This window comes from Microcaecilia unicolor, chromosome 4 (assembly GCF_901765095.1).
Source record: "Microcaecilia unicolor chromosome 4, aMicUni1.1, whole genome shotgun sequence".
In the NCBI taxonomy this organism is placed as follows: Eukaryota; Metazoa; Chordata; class Amphibia; order Gymnophiona; family Siphonopidae; genus Microcaecilia; species Microcaecilia unicolor.
Genome location: NC_044034.1, coordinates 49217507 through 49240819, shown reverse-complemented (window position 1 = coordinate 49240819; position 23313 = coordinate 49217507).

The following is a 23313-nucleotide window of genomic DNA, read 5'->3' as shown; positions in this document are numbered from 1 at the left end:
TTTCTTGATGGTGCTGTTCAAAAAGAGAGGTTGCCACTAGTATTGTCTATAAGTTTGTAATTTTCTTTTCTAAGTTTGGTGCTGTTTTTATTTTGATAAAGCGTCATGTGTGGGATCTGTTTTTACAATTTTTTTTATAGGTGCATGCCGCACCCACTTATAATGTTGAATGGCACCTGCATCATGCCTGAAACTTTTCAGTTGTGCAAGAACATTAGCTTACTGGTTTCTAAGATGTAGGTATATGTGTTTTACTTCCTTTTTGAGGTTATTCATGTACTGATCCTATGAATGCTTTGCACTTTGTGCACAAATTTTTTCTCACGCTATTGTATACACCGTTATTATTTCTTCAGGTACTCCATGACATACTTTTAGGACACGCTCTTAGTAAATCTACATTACAATGTTTTTTCTTTTTTGTATTTTGTTTGTATAATATGGAAATGAGACCTTCCGCACTCATTTTTATCTGGCATTGAGCTTATGTGGTTGCTTACCACAACAGTTAAGAATGCAGGAAGCATTTGATTTGGTTGCAAGTTCTTTGATTCAATGTTTTACTTATGGCACCAAATAAATTCCTTGTGTTTATTATTATTCTCATTTTTTTAAAATAAGCTTTATGCTTGATCTGGTAGTTGTTGGCCGCATTTGTCCATATTCACAAATGGCATGTGCACAATACATGAAGTTGCTTTAGAAGTGTAGATATGGCAATTGGATTCTTAACTCTTCTTTCTGTTGACGTTATTGCTCAACAGTGCACCCTTTTGCTCAATTGTGTGTTCTGTTGCTCAGTAGTGCACCCTATTCCTCAGTAGTTCACCCTACTGCTCAATTGTGCATCAATAGGTGCATTCTATTGCTTAGTAGTATGCAGTATTCTTCAGTACAGTGCTATTGATAAATGATGCCCTGCATTTATTTTTTCTAACAAATGCACAGCCTTGTTAAATTCCAAAGCATTTATTGAATAATGTAAACTGGTAAAAGTGAAATCTTAACGAAGGCTGAAATGGAAACATGAGTAGCTCAAACAAACAATTTCTCCAATAGAAAAGAGCTATTGTTGACTATTCAGCTGAATTAGAAAATAAAAGGGAGAGGGGTAATAAGCAGATAGTTCTAAAGATTTCTTTAAAGAATGTTTTCTAAATTTGAGGGGTCTTACATATTGAAGCCAAATTTCTAAAACACTGCCTCCAGAAAAGACCTCTGCTGACAGATACACAGTCAGAGGCTCTGACCCGCTTAAATCTCCTGGGGCCACCCAACCGCCAATATTCAGTGGCACTTCACTGGGCAGTGTTGCTGAATATAGCCTCTGACCAAGCACAAAAAAATGGGCAGGTCAGGGGAGGTACAGGGGGCGCTATTGGTGAGGAGACGGCAATTATGTGGGTGCTGGAAATAATCAGTGCTGAGACCCACATATTTAAACGGGCAAGTTAGGACAGCTCAAAGGCTGACCTAACTTGGCTGGGGTATTTATGCAGGTCCTGACACTGAATATCAGCCGGGGCCCACATAACTTGTTTTTTTTCTTTTCCGTCTCCCTGAGCCCCTAGAGCAGCCCACTCCTTCCAGGTACTGCCCCCCCTCATCACAGTCATTTTCTTAAGGCAGCTGCAAGGGGCAGGCTGAGTGGGCTTTGCTCTTTTCCCCATCACCCCACTAGACCACCAAAGGTAGGAGGAAAACCATGGGGGAGCCTCTAGAGCCTGGGGGATTGGGGAGATGTTACAGGGGAGAAAGACATTGACAATGTCACAGGCTAGGGAATGGGAGAGCACCCAGGAGGGGGTCTGCCTCAGGGGCAAAAACAAATGTATGCAGGTCCTGGCTGAATATGGAGCAGAACCCGCATAAGCTCCAGCAGCTAGCCCCACCGAAATCACCCCCAATATTCAGTGATGATGACCGGACATGTCTCACACTGAATATTGGGGACTAATTCTGTCCACAAATGTCTGTGTTTTAAATAGTGCTGACCACCCCACTGAGTTTATATTCAGCTATGACACACCTGATTAAAGTTATCTAGTTCTCTTTGTCTAGATATTTAAACATTTACCAATTAAGGGGGTTGTTCATTAAAGCTTAGCTTAAGTTATCTGCTGCAGGGCCTATTTTATTCCTATCGGCCCTGTTGGAGATAACTAGAGCTAAGCTTTAGTAAACAACCCCCTAAGACATTGTCATTGAATATAACTGACTTAGGTTAAGCCAGTTGTTTGTGTGGTCCATCTTAACACTATAAAGTTGAAGTTTAACTTCACCCTGTACCCTTAGCCAGCCTTTCTCCAATCACATATTTAACTGATTGATTAGCGTTCACTTGGACAAGTTATTCAGAAAAATGTTAACCATTCTGTAGGGCAGGGAATTCAAAATCTAACATATGTCTGTATAATGCTGGATGATTAGTAGTATGTTACCCAAACAAAACTTTTGAATGTCTTTTTAAAAATCAAATGTCATTCTCAATAGCACCACTAGGTGTCAGCCTAACACACAAACATACAAGGTACTCTTCATTCAGGATAACTTCTTTTTACTTAATGTATGCCTGTAGTTTAGTTGCATAAGTTACAGGAAAAATTACCAAAAGCAAGATATGTCAGCACCACATACAAAAACTTGTCAAATTTTCTTGAAACTACCAGTCACACATCCCTTCCCTAAGGATTTAACCAGGGAATGTGAAGAGAGGTGTCCCAACCAACAGTGACACCTATGGGCTGACTTGAATTGCATTTGTACAGGATGACAGTAGTAATTATGTCTCAGATTTTTCAAATCAGATTCATTTTGCTGTAGAAACATAGAATCATGATGATGGCAGAAAAGGCCCAGATGACCCATCCAGTCTGCCCTTCCTCAATAACCATTAGTTCCTCCTTTTTCTAAGGGATCCCACATGCCTGTCTCATGCTTTCTTAAATTCTGACACAGTCCCCAACGCCATGACCTCCACTGGGAGGCCATTCCACGCATCCACCACCCTTTCCATAAAATAGTATTTTCTCAGATTCTTCCAAAGCCTATTTCCTCTTAACTTCATCCTGTGCCCTCTAATTCCAGAGTTTTACTTCATTTGGAAAAGGCTCACCTCCTGTGTATTAATGCCACTAAGGTATTTAAACATCTTTATTATATCCCCTGTCTCCTGCCTCTCTTCCAGTGTATACATGTTGAGGTCTATGTTTTATGACAGAGACCATTTACCAGTTTAGTAGCCGCCCTCTGGACCGAATACATCCTGTTTATATCTTTCCGTAAGTGCGGTCTTCAAAACAGCACACAGTACTGCAAGTGTGGACTCACCAGAGACTTTTACAAGGGCACTATCACCTCTTTTTTTCCTGCTGGTCATCCCTCTCCTTATGCTCCCAAGCATCCTTCTGGCTTTGACCATCACCTTTTCTACTTGCTTGGCCACCTTAAGGTCTTCAGACACAATACTCCCAAGTCCCGCTCTTCTTTCATACGCAGAATCACTTCACCCCTTATACTGTACCGTTCCCTTGGATTATTGTAGCCTAAGTGCATGACCCTATATTTCTTAGCATTAAATCTTAGTTGCCAATAGTCAGACCAGTCTTCAGTTACTGGGCTTAGAAAGAACAGGTTTGAAATGAAAACCTTGAACATATTTCCCATCCCTTAATATAAATCTCGCCTGTTCCCTGCCCCTTTTCTGACATGGATAAAAATATCCACACTATGAACATTATATTTTTACCCAGTGAGAAAGCAACAAGACAAATGGTCCACCAAAACCAATGTGGAAGGTAAAACAAGGAAGCAGACCTTGTAGAAAACACGTGGAAGGGCATAATCGAAAGGGGCGCCCAGGTTTTCCTGAGGACGCCCTCGCAGGATGTCCCAGCAAAGGGGTGGGAAACCCTTATTATCAAAAGAAGATGGGTGTCGATCTTTCGATTCAATAATACGGTCGGGGATGCCCAAATCTTGACATTTAGGTTGTCCCTAGAGATGGTCGTCCTTAGACTTGGTCGTTTCTGATTTTCGGCGATAATGGAAACTAAGGACACCCATCTCAGAAATGACCAAATGCAAGCCCTTTGGTCGTGGGAGGAGCCAGCATTCATAGTGCACTGGTCACCCTGACATGCCAGGATACCAACCGGGCACCCTAGGGGGCACTGCAGTGGACTTCAGAAAAAGCTCCCAGGTACATAGCTCCCTTACCTTGTCTGCTGAGCCCCCAACCCTCCAAAACCCACTCCCCACAACTGTACACCACTACCATAGCCCTTATGGGTGAAAGGGGGCACCTAGATGTGGGTACAGTGGGTTTCTGGTGGGTTTTGAATGGCTCACATTTACCACCACAAGTGTAACAGGTAGGGGGGGGATGGGCCTGGGTCTGCTTGCCGGAAGTGCACTGCACCTACTAAAACTGCTCCATGGACCTGCATACTGCTGTCATGGAGCTGAGTATGATATTTGAGGCTAGCATAGAGGATAGCAAAAAATATTTGTTAAATTTTTTTTTAGAGTGGGAGGGGGTTAGTGACCACTGGGGGAGTAAGGGAAGGTCATCCCCGATTCCCTCCGGTGATCATCTGGTCAGTTCGGGCACCTTTTTATGGCTTGGTCATAAGAAAAAAAGGACCAGGTAAAGTCGTCTAAGTGTTCGTCAGGGCGCCCTTTTTTTTCCATTATGGGTCGAGAACACCCATGAGTTAGGCATGTCCAAGTCCTGCCTTTGCTATGCCTCCGACACGCCCCCTTGAACTTTCGTCGTCCCCGTGACAGAAAGCAGTTGGGGACGCCCAAAATCAGCTTTCAATTATGCCGATTTGGGCGACCCTGTGAGAAGGATGCCCATCTTCCGATTTGTGTCGAAAGATGGGCGTCCTTCTCTTTCGAAAATAAGCCTGACAGTCTTTATGTGTACAAACATACCAAGGAACAGGATCATTGCTTGCTTCACTTTTATCTGCTGGAGCAGCCATGATGAAGTCTGTAGTTTTACACCATCTGGTGATCTTGCCCCTGACACATCTGGTTTTCAGGTGAAACATGGCCATGTCAGGCACAGATGTCTGAATTTCTGGGGACCTTTGGTTTATCAAATAAAATCTGTGTGCTTTCTACAAGGTCTGCCTCTTTGTTTTATCTTCCACATTTTGTACCCAGTGAGGCAGTTTTCAATGGGGCTTTTTACAAGGTAAACAGCTGTTAACAAAAGGGTAACCTAATGGGTAGAACAGTTTGTTAAGAATCAGGGAAGCCTGGTTCAAACTCCCTTGAAGTTCCTTGTGATGCTGGGCAAACCACTTAACAACTCCATTGGCTAAGGCGACGATTTAGATTGAGCCATTTTGGGACAGAAGCATGCCTACTGTCCGCATGTAATTCACCTTGTGTGAGCTAAATCCAAAATTATTTCCCTTGTAAAAAGTTTTGACATTTTTTTCTCCTCGTGTGTAGTAAAACAGACAAAACAACACAAGGTTTGAATCCTATTTCCTGAGTGATTGAGAAGACCTAGTACAGTTTTCTTGAAGAAAAGAATATGTTTTTAATGTTATTGACAAGTTGACTGTTTATCATAATTTTAAGTTCTAATCAGAAAATGTTATGCTTCTCAAAGTTTTTGGATATTATTCTCCCTGACATTTGTTACTCTTTCTACCTCAGTTCAATACAGTTAGCATGCAGTAAATTAGATAGAAAATCTTTCAAATGGGAGATTTTGTGTTTTGTAGTGACAGATTGGGTAGGAGAAAATGAATGAAACTTTATTGTATTTAATGTGACACGGCAAATCTACTCATGTTGGGTTCATCAGTTCTAATTCAGTCCCCATCTCTTTGGAGTACATTGTCTGTCTCATTTATTTCACTTGCTTTCTGCTCTGCAAGTATAGATTTCAATTAGTAAAGAGGGAAGGTAAAGAATCAGACCCTAGAACAGTGAAACGCTTGGTGTTACGTGGTAAGCTTTTACATTATTCTTGCCAATATATTTTAGATGATAGACTGATGAAAAGGTTTCCCCACAAAAAATGAACTAATGAGGTGTGTACTAAAAATAATCCAGTTAGCTAGTAAAGCATTGCATGTGCAAGTCAATTATTTAACCCTGCTCCGGTCTTTCTAAAGTGCAAGGTTTAAAAGGAACATTGCAATCACAGTTCTTGACAATTTCACAGTAGCAGCAAAGGCTGCAAAACCAAGTCCTTGCTGCTGCTGGTGACAGGAAACTGGTAGTGTGCTGTTCCATTCCCTTGTCACCATGCATTTCTTTCCTCTCATGCCATGGATCTTTCTTTTCTCAGTATATCAATGCAGCTTATATTCAGCATCAACTGCAATGCCTTGTCTTTTCCAGACCAATAAGGTTAGTGAACCATTCTGAGATGTATATATATATTTTTTGGTCAAATTTTGCTGTAGTGATTCAGTGGGCTAACATCAAAGGGTCAAAGGGGCTGCATTGACCCCCCCCCCCCCCCAGCAATTACTTAGTATGTATCACAATTTGAGAAATTTAATTTATATGTCCATTAGATTTGTTCACTACTACTTTTGCTTGGGAAAGATTTTTGGATGATATATATTTATCTAGACATTTTACAGGAGCAAATTAGTTGAAAGTGCACATTATTTATGTTTATTCCACACTTGATATACCACCATTCTGTAGATGCAGTCAAACCAGTTTACATTTACTATTTTTTGCAGGTACTTTTCTGTCCCTAATTAGCTCACAATCTGAGGTTATTTGTACCTGGGAAAATGGAGGGTTAAGTGATTTGCCCAGGATCACAAGGAGCTGCAGTGGGAATTTGAACCCAGTTTCCCAGGATCTCAACCCACTGCATTAACCATTAGGTTACAATTTAAAGTTTCTAATGACCACTCATCAAATTTCCACTGGAAACTAAATAGCTTGGTGGCATTTGTACTTCATTGTTTACAGGGTGGGCTCAAGGGTATTAGACACCCTGGGCGTACCTTCAGCTGTGCTCTCCCATCCCTGTAGTTGAACCTACAGCCATGCTGCTCTCTCCTCCCTCCCTAACCATTGTCAAACCCAGAGTCATAGTGATCTATGTGCGGTCAGTGAGGTTGCACAGGGTGCAAGAGAGGTAGGTGCTGCAAAAGTTTGTCCTGTCCATTGCCTTCCCTGCTTGGCTGTGATGCAGTGGGCAGAATATGAAGCTCTAGGAGACATGTTTCACAGGGCATGTTTCCAGCTCAAGACAATCCTACAATCCTACAATATGCTTACGCAGCGATTCCATAAAACAAGCTGAAAAGCTCAGCTTGTTTTATGGAATCGCTGCATAAGCAGTTGTTGCTTCGTTGTACCTGTTGCTAACAATATGGTTATTCTCCATATTGTTGATAAGTACCCATCAAGTTGTGACCCCTGAAGAAGACACAATGACGAAACACTGACCATGTAGGGTCTGAACAGTGTATGTGACTGTTATTTTCAAATTTGAAGACTTTGGACTTCCAGTTGTACTTGGAACTACTTTTTCCACCCTTGTTTTCTTTTCCTATTTTATACCCATTGACCATATGATATGCGAATATCTATTAGTATGCACAAGTTTTAGTAAAAGGGTCCCTCTATAAGTTATGGGCGTAAGTTGGAAACATGCCCATAGCCTGCCCATGCTCTGCCCATATATATGCACTATAGCACTTAGCCATGACCTTATAGAATGCCATCTAGTGCACTTAATCATTTACCTGCCAATTTTGGCACTTTTGACATACGTAAGTTGTAAGGGTTGATGCCAAGTCATAGAATTGCCTTCCCAACTCTGCTTATATTGTATTCAGCTGCATCTGTACAACTAGTGGAACTGAAACATTGCCATTGGCAGATTTTGTCTTTATATGAAATTTTTGCACAATGACCTTTAATAGCATATGAGAGGTTGGAATATTGAAGATTTTATTGCTCATTCATCCTTGAGAAGTACAAATCCAACTGAGGTAGATCAAAGAAAAGGTCATGATGCTTGTGGATATTGTACCTAGTGAGCACAGATTCTGGAGGGACAGAATTGCCAATATCCTCAGACTGAATAGATTTTTTTAGACAAAATTCCATACATCAAGCAAAAAGCAAAATATCTTATGTTGTTTATTTTTTTATTGTTGCTTATTGCTCATATCCAATGATTTATGTGGGATGTACTAAATACCTGACGAGACTGCAGTTGAATAAGTATCAAATTTGTTTGACAATTGTAACATGTCCAGCTCCCGTTGTGGAACACTACATACAGCACCGTCATCAATTTTCAGAATTGACATAAAGATTTGTTGATTGGATGAAACTGAGATGAGTGGATCAAGAAAGCATTCTCATTTCTGAATTTTCATACTGAATATAGTTTTCCCATACAATATGAATGTGGAGATAGAGTAGATATCATCTTTCATTTAGGAATGAATGGCTGAGTGATTGACAGGAATGCCATTCCATTTAATGATAGGTGAAATTGAATCACATGATGAGCTCTTATGTTTGGAAGGGGGTAGTCTTTTAAAATGGAGAAATGCTGTCAACATATTTTTCTTAAATCCCAATAGATGAAAATGTAGAAGAGACACCGGGGCCTTTTTATGAAAGTGTGTTAAGACCTAATTCTATTTATGGTGCCTAAAAAAATTGGCACCAATTGAAAATACACTTAGACGTATTCTATAAGCTGTGCCTAAAGCCTGTCCACATGACTAGAATTTAGGCGCAGCAAATTATGTCAATGAAAACTTGGTGTAAATGCCCATGCCTAACTTTAGGTATGAAGCGGGTTATTCTATAAAACTGTGCGCAAATTTTAGGAATGTCCATGACCCTCCCATGCTCCTCATATAGCCACACCCTCTTTTGGAATCCACATGGTAGAATTTATGAGGACTTCATTATAGAAAACACTTAGCAAGGAGTGCGCATAAATTCTAATTAGTGCCAATTAGTGCTGATAATTGCTTGTTAACATCCAATTATTGGTGCTGATTAGCTTGTTAACCAATTGAGTTGCGTGCGCAAATCAGAATATGCCTAGATTTGCATGCATAACTCTAGTCGCACTATACAGAATCTGGGGGTTACTGGAGAATTCTATAAATGTCACCTAAAGTTAGGTGCTAATTCCGCTCCCAAAGTTTAACATAACACCTTTTTCTTATAGCCCGCAATACATTGCAGTTCAATGTGGATTACATACAGGACGTCTCAGGAAATACAGCAACAAAAAACAGTTAATAAAAAAGACTAATACATTCACCTCTTTTCATAAATCCTAAATAAATATGTCTTGAACAATCATCTAAAATGTACATAACTTGACTCCTGTAGTATCAGAGGGGAAACTTCTTTGCCTAATTTAGTTGCCTGATAAGAAAGCAGAAAATGTATACCTTTCTTTCTTAGTTTACCCTTCATTGATGGAAAGGAGAATAAATTTATAGACCTGGAAGTAGGAATAGTATTTAACAAAACAAAACATCAAATCAGATAAGCAGGAGCTTGTTAAGTGATTCTTGTGCCAGGGAGTGGGATCTACATGGGGCATGGGTGGAGAATGGGTGTGGATGGGATACAGCAGTTACGATGAGGAACAAACCACACACTGTTAGTTGTGCAATCAGTGCAATTTCAATCAACATCTCCTCAACAAGAGATGCTAAGTTCAGCCATGCTAATGGTGACCAGTACTACGCATGCTAATGCATATGTCCATGTGTTAATTGCATGGAACATGCTGGGCAAATCCACAACAATTAGGGTGCAGCTCTTGCAACTAACATGTTCTGATTTTTGCTATTAAGGTGTTTAAGTGCAAAAAATGTAATGCGTTTAGTAAAGATCTCGCTAAGAGGTTATTTGAAAGGACCAGGATTTAATACAGAGAAATATTCAGTCATCCACATATGAGATGTTGGATGGGCAATATCCATAAGGATGCCGATTATTAGAAACATAGCAATAAAATAAAATTTTGTTAAAAGGACCTCTGATTAGAATATACATGGAGGATGGTAAGTTATGATCCATAGACGTCTCCATTGAAATATGATGGCCCATTAGAGAGCATATCAATGCAAATGCACAATATTGACACAACACGCTATTAATATTTAGTACTGGTGTATATGGTTGGATGTTATATGATATTTCCAGGCTTTATAAAATAAGCATTAAATAGGTGTGTTTTTCAAAATGTTATAGACACCCTGCAGTAAAATTGTCCTGGAGGAAAGCAATTTTCCCAGTCATTTGGCATGCAAATGGATATTTATCTATGTTAATGGGCTATTTGAAAATGAGTTAACATACATGCTGCCTGATTACCGCCGGGTTAGCGCCACACTAGAAATTACAGAATTATTTTCTGTAGTGCCAGAAATGGCACATGCTGAAGGCAGAATTACCACCGGTGGCCGCGTTGGGCCAGTGGTAGTTCCAGGTTGCCACGTGATAACCCTTTAGTAAAAGGGCCCCTAGGGTACTATGTTTAGAATAACGCCTATGTGCAGTTATGCATATAACTGCAAATTAGTGCTAATTAGCACCAATTAATGCAACTTAAGGGCTATTATTGGTACCTAAGGCCAACTGGCACCTTACTTAACAGTTAAGGGGCCCTTTTACTAAGCTGCAGTAGGCCCTAATATGTGCCTACAGTGCAGCAAAAAGAATTGCCACGGGGCGGGCTGAGGCATCCTGCGGTAGTGTGCCCATCAGTGTGCACTAATCCTGTGCTGAAAAATATTTTTTATTTTTCAGCACGGGAGGCATGGCTATGGGCACAGAGTAGGCGTGCCCTGTGCTAATAAGATAACATGGGCACATTGCCATATGCTACCCGTTACAACAGGGTAAGCGCAGGAACACTTAGTTCCAACACAATAGGTGTTGGAAGGGCTCCTGCAGTAATGGCTATGTACTAATTGGGAAATTAGTGCTTGGTCATTAAAGAAAAATATGGCAAATGCAGCCATTTTACACCACACCTAAAAGTGGCTGCACTTTGTGGAAAACTCATGCACTGAGAACATCGCCAGCCACTATTTAGCGCAGCCTGGTAAAAGGGTCCCTAAACTTAGGCAAGTAGTTGGCCCTATTCTATAACTTACAGGCCCAAATTTGCATACTAGTCCGAAATGTGGTTGCCCAACCTTATAGAATCCAGGGAATAATTAATTCCTTAGGGAGCTGTGGATCGTAGGCCACAAAGGATTGTCACTGCAATTATTCCACAAGCTAGAAAGTGGGTTAAAATAAGGGTGAAAGACCACAAACAGCTGTGAATGAAATCTCATGAAGTCACAGGAACTAGTTTCAATTTATATTGAAGTCTAAAAGAGCAGCTTGATACTGCTGGACCCCAAAACAAAAGCAATTTAAAAGGAAAATAAAATGACCTTAATTTATTTTGCATGGCCCAGATATCAATACATTTTAAACATTTATGCACTATGACATTTTGCTGAAAAGGTCTTTTGGTCCATTTGTCTTAGCTGTGTTTCAGAATAATACACATTGTTTGGCACCATCAGACTTATGGTAATTACTTATGGGTATAAAGACCAACATTATTATAATACAGCTTTTCGGATTCTCTTTCCAAATATTCCATTTATCTTCAGGTACCAGAAAAGGATATCCATTGTTTTTCCTCTTCTTTGTTCTCTCCCCTGAGCCCTTAGCTATTAAAATAAGAACCAACTGTAACATAAATGGTCTAACAATAGGGAACAAGAATTAAGAATCTCTCTTTTTTTTTTAAACTAATTTCCAATTCTGAATATATCATACAGCTTTTTGTTTCAAATTCTGTACTGATTGTTTTTTATTTGGATTTTGCTCACACCGTTTTCAGTAGCAGCTCAAGGTGAGTTACATTCAGGTAGACTGGGCATTTCCCTCTCGCTGGAGGGCTCATAATCTAAGTTTGTACCTGAGGCAATGGAGGGTTAAGTGACTTGCCCAAGATCACAAGGAGCAGCAGTGGGAATTAAACCAGACACCTCTGCATGTCAAGACTGGTGTTGTAACCACTAGGCCACTCTTCCACTGCCAAGGTAGATCTTACATGAGGGTAAAATGTCTGTGGTCCTGCCTAAGGGCTTGACGCTCTTAACATTTAGTGTCAATGGGAAAAATGCTTAGTTTGTGGAGCTCTTAATTTAAATCCATGCTCTAAATCAGATGATGTTTGTCAGAGTTCCATTCATACATAGAATCAATTTAGCACACATTAATTTTTTAAGATATACCAGTGAACCAAATGCACTTTAATGAAACTTATTTCTAGCCTGCAATGATCTTAATACATACGCAGGAAGACCTCAATAAAGGGAAGTACACTAATCTAAGCCATAAAAACCAAGGATTGCATTACTGTCTAGAAATGATTGTATTGCAAATATTGGCATAGCTTCTGCAAGAATCTTAACTTGAAAAAGAAGAAGAAACAATAGCTTGGATTTTTTCAAGAGGTGACTCGGAGTTAGCCTTCAACCCTAAATCTCTAGCAGACACCAAAACAGGGATGATTGCATTTTTCATAGTAACTCAGTGGGTGCAAAGTCATAAAACCTCCATTTTTGCCACATTCAATACAAAACTAATCTGAGAGTCAGTCACAGAGGTTGAATGAGAAAAGTCAGAAACATTTTAAACCAGAAGGATTATTTGAATTCCATCAGCATTGATAAAAAAAAAATGGAATCCTGTTGTTGACCACAATGCAGCACGTTGCTGAAAATAGATATTAAACACAGAAAAATCCAATCCATGAAGAACCGCAGGCAGTGCATTCTTGATAGATCCACTCTCTTCAAAAATCTCTGCTTGTGCTTAGTCAGAAAAGATTCAAAGGAAGATAACACTGCTGCTGAGTGCAAGTTACTACATCCCCTCCATGCTTTTTAGAAATGCAAAAAAACAAACAAAAAAACAACCTACTAATCATTTCTATAATGCTACTAGATATACACAGCACTCTACACATTATATGCAGGTACTTTCTCTGTCCCTAGAGGGCTCACAATCTTTCTTTTTTGTACCTGGGAAAATGGAGGGTTAAATGATTTGCTCAAGATCACAAGAAGCTGCAGAAGGAATCAGACCAAGGTCACCAGGAACAAAGCCCACTGCACTAACCATTAGGCTACGCCTCCGCTGGGAGAGTAAATCCCTATGGAGAGTCACTGGGGGGAGTGACAGGGAGGTCCCTGGGTGGGAGGAAGCCCAGCCCAAGGGGAGTAGTTTTGAAATAAAATGCAGACAGATAGTGCCCTGGGACTGAAGAGTGACAGGGGGAGGAGTTTGGAAGGAGATAAAGCTAAGGTTATGCCCTTTAGGGAGGTCTTTGGTTGCCTGATGGTCCCATGCTACTGACCTGGAGGAGTAAGGGGCATCCCAAATAGGAGAAATAAGACCACTGGCTGTGAAGGGGAGTTGTGGCTCACCAAACTGACATCTATGACAGAGGAGACCTATGGGTGGGCAGAGGAGAGACCCAGCCAGGGAGTGTGGGATCAGAACCATGGAGTGCTCATCCCAAGACCAGGGTGAGCCAACACAAAGGACACTTTGGAGGGGGTCAGGCCACAGGGGGTCTGGACCTGAGAATAAGAGGGGAATACTGCCTTTGGGACATTGTTCTTTGGGATAGGCATGGACAGGAGTCTGTAAATGTGTAATAGTCCTGCTGAAAGGCCTCTGTACATAGATACAAAGAAGGAGAATACAGGAGTTCCCCTGGGGAATACCAAAAGGAGTGTGGTTTTAAGACTTCCTTTAAATGTTGGAGAATTGATATTGGTTGGATGTTCCTGCTGTTGCAGAGTTGAAGAATAAACAGTTTTCATAAACTGCTGACTCCAGAGTGTTTTTGGACTTGAGAGAATATAAAAAGTCACTCAAGCCTGCCTATTCTAACAGCCAGCTTAGTTCTCCACAGTTTGCACTTGGACTGGTTTTGTGAGTTCTTGGGGGAGAAGAGGGTAATCCCACACACTAATGCTTCTTTCCCCAGGTAGAGGTACCGAGCACCAAGAGAGTAAGGGACCGACAGAGACTGCCTTCGGGAGGCTCCAACCAGGTTGAACCCCAAATCCAGGAGTACCCAGATAAAGTTTTGTTACAATAAAATGTTTACTTAGATCTAACTACTAGTGACCCCTACACCATTACATTTAACATTTTTACTGCAACTCTGTACATTGTTGTACTAGGCTTTAGTAGTGCATCACAATCTTTTTAAAGACTGCTGCATTATCAGCATATATTATATTGTCTTACATATCACTTGTGATAAGTTATTAAGACTCCTGAGGCAGGCATTTGTCCGAAACATGGTGCCATGTTGAGTCACACCTTCAGAATAAAGATCACCGTTTTTTTGAACATCTTGACTGTATTGTCATTTTTCATTGAGTGTGGAAGTGTTTTGTTGCATACTCTACTCCTTTATCTTCCTTTCACGTTCATAGTGGGGTTTGTTTGTTTTTTGTTGTTTTTTTGTGGGGGGGGTCCACTACATTTAACAGCATTTAAAAAAAGAAACCTCAACACCAGGATGTAAGTATATATCATGTTTACCAGCCTGAAAATAAATATATAATAACACTGGGAAAAAACTCTCTGGCTTTAACATTGCACTTCAAAAGAGAAAGCCCACTGTTCCCAAAAAATAGGTACAAACATAAGGTTGCCAACTAGATTCATATTTGCCCGACAGGGTTGCTCCAGTCTCGGGCTTACCCCAAAGCATTCATGGACTTGTAGCTTTGCTTTTCTTAGGGAATCCAATCAGGAAATCAGAACCACAAGTCCCAGCTTGCAATGGGGTAAGCCCAGGACTGGCACAACCCTGCCGGGCAAATCTGGACCTAGTTGGCAACCCTATACAAACAGGATTACAAAAGGTGCAGGGAACATTAGAGCCAGCCAGAATGTAAGAAAGGTTCCCCACACACTAGCAAACCACAATGGTTACAGTTCTACAAGGGCCCCTCCCTCATGGTATAAACTTCAAAATTCAGAAAAAAACAGCATTGGAGTTAATGTACGCAACACTCCAGCATAGAAAACCTCAACAAGTACAATTTGATGTATACAGAATCCTGATACAGTTGAGATCACCAATAAAGCTATTTTCCAATCACTCTCAAATGCATCCTCTGAATTCTATCGGAAGACCATTGTCAATGCCTACTTTTGTCTACTTGGATCATATATGTAGGGCTGCTTTGACCTCTCTTAGGGCTTATTTTACAAAGCTGTGCTACCAATTCCTGTGCAGAAAATGATAGGAAACCCATAGGAATTGAATGGCCTTCCTCTCATTTGCCGTACAGGAATCGCTAGTAGCCCTTTGTTTTGTGCTGTAAAGCACTGCTAGGAGCACTTTTCTGAAACCTAGATATCCTAGGTAGCAGGTTTAAGTTCAGATATAAATCTGTTAGGATATAGATGTTCATTCACCTTATGAAAGTGGGAATAAATGTTCATTATATAGGCCTATTCTAGTCCCACCAAAAACATGCCCCCTTGCTGTTTATACTTTTTTTAATGTTAGATATGCATATACCAGCTTTGTAAACTTGGGCTGTATGTTAAAGAGGCCAGCACCCCCCCCCCCCCCAAGCGAAAAGCCCCTCTTGCCCACCCGTGGAAGGGCATAATCGAACAGCGCCGGACAAATTGCTGGCCGGCCATCTATGTGGCAGGCGCCATAAAGGGGCGGATCAAACCGTATTATCGAAAAAGATGGCCGGCCATCTTTTCCTTCGATAATACGGTTGGCACTGGCTAAATATCAACATTTAGGTCAAATGTTGAGATCACCGGGTTTAGAGATGGCCAGGTTCGGTTTTCAGCCATAATGGAAACCGGGCCCGGCCATCTCAAACCCAGAGAAATACAAGTCTTTTGGTCATGGAAGGAGCCAGCAGTTATAGTGTACTGGTCCTCCTGACATGCCAGGACACCAACCGGGCACCCTAGGGGGCACTGCAGAGGACTTCAAAAATTGGTCCCAGGTGCATAGCTCCCTTACCTTGGGTGCTGAGCCCCCCAAATCCCCCCAAAACCCACTTTCCACAACTGTACACCACTACCATAGCCCTTAGGGGTGAAGGGGGGCACCTACATGTGGGTACAGTGGGTTTTGGGAGGTTTTGGAGGGCTCAACATTTATCACCACAAGTGGAACAGGTGGGGGAGATGAGCCTGGGTCCACCTGCCTGAAATGCACTGCACCCACTAAATACTGCTCCAGGGACCTGCACACTGCTGTCATGGAGCTGGGTATGACATTTGAGGCTGGCATAAAGGTTGGCAAAAAAATGTTTTATTTTAATTTTTTTTGGGTGGGAGGGGGTTGGTGACCACTGGGGGAGTAAGGGAAAGTGATCCCCGATTCTCTCCGGTAGTCATCTGGCCAATTGGGGCACTTTTTTGTGACTTGGAACTAAAAATAAATGGACCAAGTGCAGCCGGTGAAATGCCATCTTTTTTCCATTATGGGGTGAAGCCGGCCATCTTGTAACCACGCCCCCTCCCCGTCCCGCCCCACATCTCACCTTCTGTACCCTGCCTTGAAGGTTGGCCGACCAAAATCAGCTTTCAATTATACTGATTTGGCCAGGATCAGGACATCGCCGGCCATCTCCCGATTTGTGTGGGAAGATGGCCGGCAATTTCTTTCGAAAATGAGCTGGATAGTGCCCCTACCACAACCAGACCACCCCAACACAAAAAGCCCTCTTAGTGGCAAACTCCCCACCTAGAAGATTTCCTTCCCCCAACCGAAGACCTTCCAAGACATTAACCCCCCCAAGGTCTCTCACCATCCCAAAGCCCACCCTCCCAGGCCTGCTGTAGTAACATCCCTGGTATCTAGTGGTCTGGGCAGGAGTGACCCCCCCCAGTTGCTCCTGCCCTTGATGGCACTTTCATTCAAAATGTTACCCGTCACTCCTAATGGTAGTCTCACAATACTACTGCTAGGGGTCATGGTTCCAGTTATGAAGATTGTAGAAACAAGGACAATATATGCATTCAAAAAAGCATGGGACATGCACATAGGATTTCGGAGTAAAAGGAAGTGATTGTACAGATTAGTAGTTGACATGGATGGATAAATTAGTCCATCATGTTTCTAAAATTTCAATCAGCTTGCTCTCTTTCAGGGGAAGGGGGGGGGGAGAGTGGACAGAAAGGAATTTTCTATGCATCACTTTCTCCAATCCCATCAAGAAAGGAGAATAATTTTTCATAGCCAGTAAGTATACTGTGGTTCATTTATCAAGCAGACAATATTTATGCAGGCGCTAGAAGTAAATTGCCCTGCAGTGTGGTGGCCTGAGTAAATTAGAAGTGGATGAATTTGTTATCCAGTACTAAACTAATCAAGCAAAGCACAATTCAAATGCTGATTAAACTGAATGTGTCTGAAAACGGTGTTATAAAAGCTTGAACATTAGTTTTGGCCCTCAGAGGGAAAGAAAAGCAGGCAGGAAGTCAAACAAATGTGGATAGTTTGAGTAAGTGGAGCCTCAAATTTCTGGGTGTATGTTAAACAGGACCATGCAATGCTTTGTAAAGCAAAAGCCAAAGGGGTGGAAGTCACCAAAACCATAAGTTCAAAGACCACAAGTTTCAAGGAAATGCAGCTGAGAATTCACTTCCGTATGTGGTGCATCAGGAGTGTCTGGTGTATCTTAGAATAAAGGACCCATGCCGAAGGTTAGCATGCCGAAACACGGCCTTTGTTGGGTTTTGCCTGTATCCATTATTGGCGAATACATAGTTTGGATTATTTTAACTGTATTTCCTTTGGCTTTTGCTTGCTGCTCCTTTGTGGAAGAGGTTGGATTCTTCTGCTGCTTGTTTATGAAAGCTTTGTAAAGCACCGTTTTTTTCACATTTGCATTGATTACTTGTTGGTCCTGTATCATGTAATGGAGATGGAGAACACTTACTCAGAAATTGAAAATGTGTTACTTTTAGTGAATCTTTCACTAATCTCAGCATTTACTTACTTTAGACTGTTACATTGCTTTAAAAAAATACAAATGAAAATAAAAATAGATTGCCACCAGCACAAACCTCTGAGAAATGAGCTCTCTCTCTGCTATGCCTGTTCTCCATGCCTGCTGAAACACATAAGCTAATATTATGGCATTTGTGGAATAAAATATTAATATGTTCTGAGTAAACTGTAACATTATTATAGTCACAGTTGCCAGTTTCCCTGTTACAGATCAAGATGGAGTTTGCAACAAAATGTCTAAAATTCTGTGGCATGTTTACATATATTTGAATTATTTATATATTAAATATTAGCACACAAAGCTGAACAATATCAGGCTAGGCTAGGAGATTTATGTAAAGTGGTCCAGGGGGATCAGGAATGCCCTTACAGGATCCAAACACCCTCTGGTTTCTCTCTTTACCTCTCCCCAGTCCTAGATTCTTTCCTCTGTCCCTTTAAAATAACTTGGGGAAAATCCACTGCTTATTTCTGGGATAAGCAGCATAAAATGCATTGAACGTTTTGGGATCTTGCCAGGTGTTTGTGACCTGGATTGGCCACTGTTGGAAACAGGATGCTGGGCTTGATGGACCTTTGGTCTGTCCCAGTGTGGCAATACTTATGCACTTATATAACCATAGAAGGAAATATCCTACTACTTATCATTTCTATAATGCTACTAGACATACGCAGCGCTGTACACTTGAACATGAAGAGACAGTCCCTGCTAGACAGAGCTTGCAATCTAATTAGGACAGACAAACAGGACAAATAAGGGATAAGAGAATTACTTAAGGTGGGAATGATAAAACAGACATGGGTATTGAACAAGTGAACAGGGGTTAGAAATTAAAAGCAGCTTCAAAAAGATGGGCTTTTAGCCTAGATTTGAAGATGGCCAGAGATTGAGCTTGACATATTGGCTCAGGAAATGTAACAACCAGCTCCTCACATCCTTCATTAATGTAGGGGCACTTTTACTAAGCTGCGATAAAAAGTGGCCATAATGCACTGTCATTTTTAATGCAGCCATAAAAGTGTCCTTTTTGTATTTTTTTTATGTTAATGGACATGTGCTAATGTGTTTGGCGGGAGAATTGCTTGATGCATTGTTTATATTAGTTGTGTTAGCAGTTCACAATGGTCTATAGCTTTGAAAGGTTGATGACTCAGTCGATACAGGTCTCTTGTGATCTTAGATCTATATTCTCTTTGTGAGAGTGACTCCTGACGCAGGCCCTATTGCCGAAACACGGTCTGTGTCGTCAGGATTGAAGAATTATTATTAAAGATCTCCATCCATTCTTGTAGACTCTTTTGTTGTTTTTCACTTCCTCATGCGCTAATGTTGCCAATAGCACACAGAAACAAAAGGGGTTCGCAGTTTCCACAAAAATTCAACAACAAAAAAAAAAGGAAGTGGAAAACACAACTTCAAGAGATCAATCCGAGACAAAGGGTGAGATGCTCCAGGAAAGCTTTATTGGGACCCTACACGGTCCGTGTTTCGGCTTTTAAAAAAGCCTTCATCAGGGGTCGATCAGTGGATGCACAAAGTGTATACTGATTGACAATGAAGCACATGAAATGTTGTCTCTGAGTAAAATAAAGTGTACTGCCTCGTACCAACAGATTCGATTTGAAATAATTGTGTTTGCCAATAGCACACAACCATTAAAACATTTACCGTGTGAGCATTTACCGTCAACCATTTTATAGGTGGTAAGTAAGGGTTCATGTAGTATCTGTGGGCCAACCAGTTAGCACATGCTAATGTAGCTGCAATAACTGGTTAGAGCAGAAACACCCATGCCTTCTCCCCCCAGACACATCCCCTCCTCAAAAAACTATTTAGCACACGATGATATGGCAGTTACAGCTGGATGCTTGGGCATGTCCTGCAGGACGCCATTTTAAGCTGTATTTTAAGCACTTAGTAAAAGGGCCTAGTAGTGTTTAAGACAGTGGAAAACAGAGTTGTAGGGGATTTTCATTAAAAAATATGATGACTGTCAACCTACAACAATTTTTTCACTTTAGAAATGAAAATATGTGCACTTTGCTAAAAAAAACAAACTACAGACAAAAAAGGTCTTCCTTTAAATTCTTCTTTGCTTTCTATTTGCCCCTTTGGGGTTTGATTTAAACCTATACTAAATAAGCTGTACTTTGTGTGCAGTAAAAACCTCCCTGGGCATTTGCGTTTGATATTCCTGTAACCTTGACCGCATCCATCATGACAAAAATAAAACAAATCACAAGTATAGATATGGCTATGTTGTGCATAAGATGCTGTTTGTGATATTCCTGTCCATAGACCATTCATCAGGGGTATCCACCAAACAGATGATTATAAATATGGTTGTTTCTGTGACTGCAAGAAAACCCACATCAAAGCTTCTCATAAAACCCCACAGTAATATGTTAAAAGTACATTCATCAGTTGTATAAATGATGGGAACTGGTTCTTGACATTTGTGCTTGAAAAGAAGTAAGCTGTGGTTAAAAGGTTGTTCTCAGATCCACCCAAGCTAGGCCGTTATGCTCTAAAAAGTACAGTCTAAATAAATGGAGGTTCATTAGGTTCTCTGTAAAAATGCATCTGATTTAAAAGAAATCATTAGCATGCTATTTCCTTTGTGAAGTAAGCAGCAGTAATGCCTTCCAAGCTAAAATATGCAATATATCATTAAATCTTGGAAGGACAATGTATTCTTTGTGATTGAGCCTGGAAGCACTATCAAGGCCGTAGTCTTAGTTGTCTATAGATTAATACGCAAATTGTTTTGATCTTTACAATCACGTGAGCCTCTAATAAGTAATTTTTTTTCTGAAAGTGTGTGAACAAGATTCCTGTTGACAGTCTTGTAAAATATGACAGGCTGACATTTTCTTTAATTACAAACTCTGATGTGTTTAATAGCTTAAAATCGGTTTCCAACTTGACAGCTCTCCCTTTTAAAATCAATGGTTAGACTGTAGGGCACCAGCTTGGTCATCAAGATCAATATTAGAAAAATATAGCTTGTCAAGACCTCTTGACCTCTCATTGATTCAAATGGGGAACAGCTAGCAGATTGAGTAATGATAGTGAGGCTCCGATCCAACGGAGCTGGGCCTCTTTCATTGATTCTAGCATAGGTGGGTGAGTCTTTGCTGAATAGCATGAGAGCAGTATCATTACCCCAAGTTTGAGAGTAAGTGCATGTTTGGGAATATGCAGAATAAAGCAGATTTTATTCACACCCAAATAACTCTGCAGGCACAGAAACTGTTAAATCAAAGCCTACACTCCCTAGCTTACAGTACTTTTTATATATCATTCGCAAAGGAAAGAAAGTTTAACTATCTTTTATAATAATTCGCACCTCCAACGTTCTGAAGCTGACTCCGTGGCAGTGAAGCCATGTAGTATTCGTAGGGTTCGTAATCGCACTCCCGATCACTGCCCCGCCCTTGAGGGAACTCTGTATAGTTGCCAGGGAAAGAAGCACGATGTCAGAAGGAGAAGGGACCAACCACAGGCAATCACAATCGTTCTCAGTTTCCGCAAACAGGAAATGAGGGTGGGACCAGAGGAACAGCTGAAACCACAGCCTGTCTGAAGCAGGGCCGCTGAGAGCCAGAGCCGGAGCCGGGCCCGGGACAAGGCCGCCCCCGGGCCCCCTCCCACCCGAGATCGCTGGGCCCTGCCCACCCGAGGTCGCCGCCCACCCGATATCGCGGGCCCCCCCCCCCGCCGCCCACCCACCCGAGGTCGCCTGGCCCCCCTCCATCTTTATCGGGCCGGGCCCTCGAAACTAACCTTAAGCCTCCTTTCACTTCGCAGCAAGCAGCGGCAGGGCAGACCTCTCCTCCTTCCTTCCGTGCCCCGCCCTCACGGACGTTACGTCAGGCGAGGGCGGGACATGGAAGGAAGGAGTGGCCTGACCTGCTGCTGCTTGCTGCGAAGTGAAAGGAGGCTTAAGGTTAGTTCTGGGAGTGACGGAGGGTGGGCCAGGCGGTGGCGCCGGGCCCCCCTGGAGGCCCGGGCCCCGGGACTTTTGTCCCCCCTGTCCCCCCCTCTCGGTGGCTCTGGTCCGAAGTGGCGTCTGTACTTGCTGTACTTCACTGTTGGTGGCCAAGCAGGAGGTAAAACTTTTTAAACAGCACACGTCCTCCTTGCACTCGCAGGCCACAGACACAGAGGGAAGGAAGCGCTGGGTGGTGGAAATTGGAGGAGGGGGGGCGCGGATAGAGGGCAGGGTCCTGAGACGAGGGGGGTCCTGAGACAAGAGAGAGAGAGAGGGGGAGGGGGTCCTGAGATGAGAGAGAGGGGAGGGGAGAGGGGGGAGGGGGGAGGGAGTGGGAGAGGAGGAGGGGGAGGAGGGGGATGGGGTGATGGGGAGGGGGGAGAAGAGGAGGGGGGGAAAGGAGGGGGCCCTGGAACCTTGCTAGCGCCCGTTTCCTTTCTGTTCAAAACGGGCTTCTTTTACTAGTCTTTTATAATTATAAGGGTCTTTTTCACTGCAAACACTAATGTACAGTAAGTGCGAAGGCTGTTTGGTAATTGGTGGTGTTCCCAGGATGTACCTGCAATTACCACACAAAGTAGTTCTTTACTGTATACTATGATAAATAGCAATTAGTACAGATTCACTTATCCTGTCCTCCTAAGGAGGCAGTAAGTGCCCCTGTGCCCAATTCCCACTCCTAGCACAGCATGCATTTATCACATGAATTAGTGCGTGCTGTCATGCCAGCACGGTAACAGTTAACTTGCACTAATTGCCTATTCTATATATGGTGCCTGAAAAATTGGCACCAAAAATAATTCCACCTAGGTGTATTCTGTAAACCATGCTTAAATTTAGGTGTGATTTATAGAATACATATAGCCAGTTTATAGAATATGCCTAGCGGCCATGCCTGCACCTAAACCTAGGCGCATCCATTTACATCAAGTAGCGTATAAATACTGACATGGAGCAGGAATATTCTATAACTGTGCAGGAAGATTTTCTGAATGCCCACAGTCTTCCCATTCCACGTCCATGGCCATGGTCCAGAACCGCAAGCTGCTGTGAAAGGTTGTGGCAGCCATTTTCCAAAGGTGATGCAAGGGGCAGGGGCAACAGGGCTCTGCTCCTGCCCCCAATGACCACCACTGAATGACCAGGGATTATGGCAGGCCCAGTGGGGCCTGCATGGCTCCGAGGGGGAATTTGGGGCGAGGACGGCAGCATTTGCAATAGTCCCTTTTCCCTATGTGTCCT